Consider the following 8,369-nt stretch of genomic DNA (forward strand, 5'->3'; position numbering starts at 1 on the left):
TGACCTCTCAGGGGACTGGTAGGCCTTAGGGTTCCCAATTCAATTCAAATAATTGAATCTATTGTTTTTGGAAAGTCTGTCTACCTTAGTCGGTTTAGACTGCTATAATAAAATACCATAGACTAGGTGGCTTAAACAACAGAAATTTATTTCTCACAGTTCTAGAGTCTGAGAAATGAGAGACCAGGATACCAGTGTGGCCGGGTTCTAATGAGAGCCTTCTTCCTACTTTGTAAACAGTTGTCTCCTTGCTGTATCCTCACATCGTGGAGAAAGGGATCATCTCTCTCTCGTCTCTTCTTATAAGGGCATTAATTTCATTCACGAGAACTCTACCCTTTTAATCAAATTGTCTCCCAAATGCACCATCTCCAAATACCATCACATTGGGAATCAGAGCTTCAGTGTATGAATTTTGATTGTATACAAACATTCAGTCTATAGCACTGCCTGAGGACCACCAGTCCAACCTGCCTATTTTCCCAGGCCACAAAAATGGCTACAGGAATAGGACTTAAAAAGACATCTTGAAGTCCTGACAGGTGTTTTGCCTGGGAGGTTCAGGAACTTGAGCCATCCCTTATGTTTGCAATAGACTCCTAAGTAAAGTTTTGGGGAATGGAGATAAAATTATGGTCAGAGCCATGTGGCAAGAAATGACAGTTAATTTTAAGGTACTCACAACAGTGTGGGAGAGCCACACCATAATGTTTTCCTGGGTGAGGACAGCTTTGGGGTTGATTCTGGAAGTCAGATCATTAATGTCCCTCATTTCCGTGTGCCTCCCATGGTCTACAGTGCACCCTCCACAGGTTGCTACTCTTTTTTTCACACCCTCTCCCCCACCCCCAAAAGGGAGTGTGTTGTATTCCAGTAGCTATAACTTCACCTTTTTTCCAATCATCCCCTACTTGCATCCAGATCTGTCATAAAGAAGGGTCAGGCACAAGAGGAACAAGGGCATTTTTGTAAATCTGAGAGAGACGTATCATGCTCCCTGTTTTGGCCTATGTGGGCTATTTTGGGGTAATGAGGTGATTAATGTACTTAGTCACTATCATGGTCACTATTTGTATGACCTTTGACCACGTCAATCTATCAAGGTGGCTGAACCAAATAAAGTTTGATACTTCTAGGCTAGGCTGCCACCCAAAGGGTATATGAACCAGACTAGAGTGGGGATGTCATTAAGAAAAAGAAAGAAGCACCATACCCAGGAATGGTCAGGACAGAATCTTGAATTTTCAAAAATAGGTCTGTATAATTCTCCTACCCAACCCTTTTTGCTTTCATAATAACCCAGGAAGCACCTGAAAGGAAATAATCCCTTTCTAAGAATAGTGCATTCAGTGATCAAACTACTTTACCAAGGTGTGTGGATGAGGAGGAGGTGAGGGAGGTAGAGTCAAAAATGTCTTTGAGTTAATTTTTGTGGAGAACATTTCAACGCTCAAAATACCAGATGGCAGTGGATGGTCTAGAACATGGAAGGTCTATTGAATATCTTGACTATCGCCCCATTGACAAATGGCTTTTATGATAGAGGCTCTCCATTATCAGCTAACAAATGGTGTAGAAAGTCAAAAATACTATATAGACTAGTTCAAGGGCCACCATGGTGTGGCCAGATCAAACTGCAACAACTCCATCATTTGACAAGCATCAACAGCAATGAGGACCCACTAATAACCCCAAGAAAGGGATCATAAGTCCACTAGTTTCTCAGGGGTAGGCAGGAGACATACCCCCTGCGAAGTATCCTCCCTATCAACTTCTGACAGGAGTCACAAATCTGTCACACAGTGGTAGCCTCTGCATCAGAAACATAGAGTCCTGTACTCTGTCCAGTCTATGATTTCCATTGTTTCATGAGGTCTGGTCTGATGATGGATATGGGCAGTGATGCTCTCACCCAGGGTAGTGCAGACTCAATCAGCAGCTTGATATCAGTCAATTTTATGGGAATAGACCTTTGTAGTAGATGTCAACTTAAGTGACTCTACATAAGAGGATTCAGTCAGCAGCTGTGATTTGTGTCTATCACTCATGGCCTCAAAGAGGAGTATCTTAAATCTGTCAATCTGTAGCTTTCCAAGTGACAGACTAAACAGTCAACAGTCAGTAAAAATGTAATAAGTTTCATCAAGGAGAGTATTGACCAGGGCTACGAGAATGGCCTTGAGTTCTGCCCACTGACTGGAGTGATCATTTCCGTTTCTGGTTCTGCATTGCTAGCACTAAGGTTGAGTCCAGTGGACACCGTCAAGTTTCAGTTTAGCTGAACCATCAGTGAACCAAGCCCAACCATTCAGGGGCACCTCAAAAATTGAAGGCCTCCTTGAGTCAGTGGTTTGGCCTCAGGTAGCTAAATGGAAGATAAAGTTTCCCTCCAAGTGATAACCACTCTTCCCAACTCATTAGAGATCAAGTCCATGTTGATCCACCTGAAAATGGGAATATCAGGCTGAAGAGTTATAAGGCATCCATGGGTCAGACATTCAGTTTCAAACAGATCTTAGTAGCAAATTCTTTGCCTTCCCAAAGGGGCTGTACCTGTTAACTAGGTTAAGCAGATAATGATTCCAAGAACTCCAAGGGCCACCTCAACATCAAGACCCCCTCCCTTTGCCAGAGACTCAAATAGGAGACATCACCATAAACATCACTGGACTATCACCAGTCAAAGCTTTTTTGGACAGCTTTTAAAGATGCTTGTTGATACAAGCCCCACTCAAAGGATGCCACCTAGCAGAGTAGTGGATATAAAGGACCAAATAGAATACCCAAGTGAGGTGTCTCCAATATCCAAATAGCCCAATAAGTTATTTGGCCTCCTCTTTGGTGGAGAAGGTTGAACACACAGTACTTTTTCCTTAACTGCTAGGGGGAATGATTGTTCTGTGAATCTACCCAAATAATTTCTAAAAGTTTCCTTCATACACTCCCAGCACTTTACACTTAGGAACTATTCAACAAACATTTGCCAAGCTTCAAGATCTGGTATGGGGCATAACCCCCAAAGTAGCTTTCTTCTGTTGAATTAATTACTTATTATATGACTCTATTGTGCTTTACATTCATCCACTGACAGCTACAGATGACATTCTTAACATGTTGGATGTTCACTATAAACAAAATGTTTGTGAAAAGGTAAAACAGTTAAAAGTCAGGCCATCAGTATTCTATGGAAGGTTAAATAATGGTAAGTGTTGGGATGTGCATACCAAATTTAAAAAGAGGTGAAATTTTGAAAGAGTTTCCAAAAATAAGAATGAGGTCAGCACTCTAGACAAAAACATGTTTATTTCCTGGACAGTATTGATCAGCAGGATTAGCAACAGAATCCAGAAAAGATTAAATGCAGAGAGAGACAGAAAGCATATTAGTGGTTGCCAGGGTCTGGGGGAAGGATGAAATGAGAGTGACTGCTTAATGAGTATGGGGATTCCTTTTGGGAAGATGGTAAGTCTAGAACTAATATCACTGAATTGTACACTTTAAAATGGCTACAATTGTGAATTTTATGTTATGTGTACTTTACCACAACAAAAAAGATTATCTACACAGTTAACAATGAATTTTTAAGTCGGGGACACCAAACTCACTACAGGAACGGTGTGTGTTTGTGGGGGGGGAGTAATAAATGATGAGACAGGAAGGAGATATAAATCTATGAAGTATCTAAAAGAGAGGAGGGTTAGAGACCTATATTAAATGAAATCAAATTGCTATTAGACTTTTATGTGTTACTGTATAGGCAAAATTTTACTGTTTTTAAAATATTCAAACATACGTAATTTGTACTAAATTGCAAGCATGTAATTAATTTAGCCATTAGGTCAAGACACTTAACAGCACATTTTTCCTTTTACATTTGAATTTACCATGGTAAGGAACAATAATCTTTTTTGTGAAATACAGAGTTTATGTAAGTGCATTAATTATCTTGAGTCCTAAACCCAAGTTACTGCATTGGGTGTTTATTCTTAGTTGTGCCTTCCACACAATAGGATTATAGCTCAGGGGCATGGTGAGTAATGAATGTAAATTATTTCTTTTGATATATAGTTCCACCAGTAAATATTTATCCCTGTTGGATGCGCCAACTCTGCTTTTTAAGAGCGAAACTCAATGAAATTATATAGCTGGTGACTGTGCTGAGAGCCCTGCAGCTGTCTCATAAATATTAATAGAATCAAAATGCAAACATGGAGACCAAGAATGCCTAGAAGTAAGAAGTCCTTGCTGAATTAGGATCACCTCCTTCAGGACTACAATATGAGAAACATTAAAGCCTAAAGACGTCCCTTTTAATTCAGTTCTACCAAGATACTCATATGTTAGGGAAAGAGTCTAGGGATATTTTAATTTCTGAGACCATCTGCCTCTTTGAATGAGCTTAAATGAATGAATTTAAGCTGAGGATACAAAAATTGGTCAGCAACAACTCATTATTTGGTCAACTGGCTTCCTTTTCTCCTCAGTTTCTAAAACAATTTTTATGTTTAAATGACCAAACAGAGTCATGATATCATAGGGTCTTCCTTCCCCATTAGACTGTGAGATCCATGACGGCAAGGACTATGTCTTACTTATATTGTCACCCCAGGATCTAACCACAGAGTCACTTGGCATTAAATAAATGTTTCTTAATAAAGATGGGCTACAAATACGCAAAATTTTTAATCAGCAAATCTACAATGTACACAGTGATCGGTTATGGTCTCTATATGTGATGATAAGAAAAACGAGCACATTCCCTACAAGAATTTCAGAAAATAGGATCCAACCTCAGCTCCTAAAGGACCCCAGGGTAAAAAGAAGATAGATTGGGGGAATTTAGCACATTTTATAGACTTTGTGATGGCTTTTCAGAGTCCATATGTGCCAGTTTGCTAGATATGCTTGATACTCTTTAACCAAAGTTGCAACCAGGTATCCTACCCAAAATCCACCCACAAAGAGAAATTTTCTGTTTTATAGGAAAACTAGTTGCAATATCTTCTCCAGCATCCATTCCATTCCATCATGTTCCTTTACCATAACAACAGTCACCCTTAAAGAACAGTAGACAGAAGGTTTCAGTTTAGTAATTCTCTGGATCCTATATTTTTATGACCTCACCTCATGGAAGAACCACAAACCAGGCCATTCCTACTCAAGACTCATTGGCCCTGCCCTTCCCCACCCCCACTACAGGCCAAGTCTCATATTATGCTTTGAAGATCCCAAGTTTCCTAAAGTGTTTGTATTAATTAGGTTAAACGAGAGTAGTTTCTGATCCAGAGGGCTATAAAACCTGATTAGAAAAATGCAAGCTGGCTTAGAGTGTATTCTACAGCAATTAGTTGAAAAACAAAGAAAACCCAGAAAAATCATCACAAAGAACACATTTCCTCAATACTGTTTTTTTCAGATTCCTAGTGAGAATGGAAAAAAAAAAAAAATACCATGAATAATCTTTGTTGAGGGCTTACTACGTGTTAGTCACTGTGATAAATATTTTATGTATATAAATACATTTAATCTTCCTCTCAAACTCACTAGGTAGCTAATATTATCACCCCCACTTGTAATTTTATAATTAAAAAAACCATAGCAGAGAATGCTTAAATAACCTGTGCAAAGTTTATCCCGACAGTAAATGGTGGAGGCCAATATGAAGCTGAGGTAGTCCACACTTGCACACTAGATAGCATTTCCTGGGATTGTGTAAGCCCTGCTGCTCTCCAGCATATTTCAGTCCTATTCTCTGTGAATATATGCCTTCACGTGGCTTAATATTAATCTAATATATAAAGGTTCAACTTTGTGAAAAGCAGAAACAATGTCTACAAAAGGAACTGAGAAACAATCCAATCACTCTCTCTCCCCTTTCCTTCTTTTCTTCCTTCCTTCCTTCCTTTCTTTTTTCCTGAAAAAAGGCTGGGCAACCTAGTAGCTGAAAACTATTGATGCCACTGGAAAGAAATTGCTTCTTGTCCTGCCCTCTTCTTCTCCAATTTTGGGCCTCAACCAGCTGGAAACTGGTGTGAATGTGCATAATGATGACCTCTGAATGATCACTGTGAAATGACTTTCCCCAGTAATGTTAGATTTATCTGATGATTTTAATACCCTTCATTCTAAAATGCTATTATCCTGAGTGCATGCAGGGGACAGTACACTTCGTCATAAGTGATGGATGAATTCATTATCTTTAGCCACTTTTAATGGGTTATCTAGAAAGAAAATCACCAGTCAGTTTTGGCTATTGAGCATTGCTACCTCACGTACCTTATTAAGCCAAATATAAAAATGGGTGGTTTTTCATTTTCCTGTCAGACAACAAAGGTCACCTATCACAAACTTGAGAGACATTCCGTTTCATTTCTCTTGGGCCTGAAAAAAAAATGGATGGTGTTGAAGTTTTTTATCTTTTTCCATTGTGAACTGAATATTTGAAAACTGTGCACCCCTCAAAGAGGGAAGGTGCTTCGCAGGAATTCCGAATGAGGAGGGTTTCTCTGCAGAGAAATAGAGGTTGACATTAATGTATTCCCTGGGTGACATTGTTAATCTAATGGCACTATTGAATTCTAGGGCTTTAGCCTCATCATTAAGAGCTGAAGTAAACACACTGGTGTAGGATAGAAGTAGTTATGCCCATGAGTGTCGCAGGCTTTCTTCTACCCTCAGCTACTGAAACCTAATACACATGAAAGTACCACTTTTTTATGTCTCAACCTATCTTTTCTTTCCATGGTTGGGAATTACTGACTTTTTATCTTGTAAATTATCATTTTTCATTTGACTTACCAGCTTGAACTTTTTCTCTGTGACCCAATTCTGAATATATGCAGCTGTTGATTATAATAACAGCAAACAGGTATATAATTTAGAATCTACATTTGCTGCTAGCCAAGCCTTCCCTGCTGTCTCCAATCATGTAAAGCTGATGACATTATTTCAATGCATTTATATACCAAATAATTATTTTGCATTATCCTAAAAAAATGCCATAATTATCAAATTCTGTGTTAGCATATTGTTTAATTCTACAGTAAGGATTCTAAAAGATAATTAAGAACTAAGGAGACAAGCATGTTATAAATATTCTAATGCCAATATGTTATACCAAAATAACCTAGAAAAAATATTGGGACTATACTGTGATTCTTGGGTAGAATTAAAATTCAAATAAGTGCCAGAATGCTCAGAAAATAATGGCAGATTTATTTGATAGCTATTTAATCCAGTTTATCATTTTGACACCCTTAAGAAATGATCATTTTGTTTATTTTGTATCGCAATTATTAATCGTGTTTAGTAATAAAATCATTATTTAAAAAAAATCTTAGGTGAAACTTCAAAAAATTACATGTATAACGACAGAATTGAACTGTAGAATGGGGAAGTTCAGAAAAGAAGTCTTAGCGCAGTCACTCCAACCTCCTTCCTACATTCTGTGGAGATCTCAGAATGCTCTGGAACACCAGGACTGCAAGAAGTCCTGGAATCAGTGAGCTAGTCTAACAATCTTAGGGAATAACTAAGAATTGTCCTTAGTCAATGATTTTAAAAGATATACTAACCTGAAAAGTGAATATATACTTCATTAACATTTTTTCTATATGTGACTATCTGACCTAATGCTTCTCTGAGGCTTAGTTTCTAGCTTTTAAATTTAGCCTTTTAAAATAAGAAAGTCATCAAATTTATTCTAAAATAATAATGCAGTCAGAAAATAATCAGAATTTGAAAGCTATGACTATTATTTCAGAAAGCATATTTTTATCCTGTTATTTAGTTGTACAACTATAAATTTATTAAATGCCTCATGACAATAAATAATTTTCTGTACAAGTTAACTGGGCTAGATGCAGATTTTATTAGGTTTGAATATTTTCTTCAATAACCTAAATAATAATTATATAAATTTTAGTCTATTATTTTAATTAATGCCAATATTTAAGAATTCCTTGAGACCCTGTGTGACATTTCCTATCATTTCATAGATTTGGGTACAACATTCAAGGTGTTTCCTCAGGGTTACTTTAACTAAAATCAGTCAAACTCTTATCAAATAAAGGGTAGACATTGTTACATTCTTTTCTCAGAGTTAATGAAGTTAACAGTGCCAGAGTAGATTGCCTTTTGTTCAACTAAAGACCATGCTACTTATCAAAACAGCAAAGCATAGGTAAAGAATCAAACTGATAGCCCTAAAATGCCCTGAAAAATAAAAAGCTACAGAAATCATTAATTAAAGCAAGCTTCTTTCCTTGTCTTTCTTCCATTCCTTCTATGAATTGAAGCTATCATCTACAATGATTTTTTTTTTTTTTAGGAATGCTTACCAATATGGAAACTCAAGTAAAGGCACATTT

Source organism: Rhinolophus sinicus, linkage group LG04 (assembly GCF_036562045.2).
Source record: "Rhinolophus sinicus isolate RSC01 linkage group LG04, ASM3656204v1, whole genome shotgun sequence".
Lineage (NCBI taxonomy): Eukaryota > Metazoa > Chordata > Mammalia > Chiroptera > Rhinolophidae > Rhinolophus > Rhinolophus sinicus.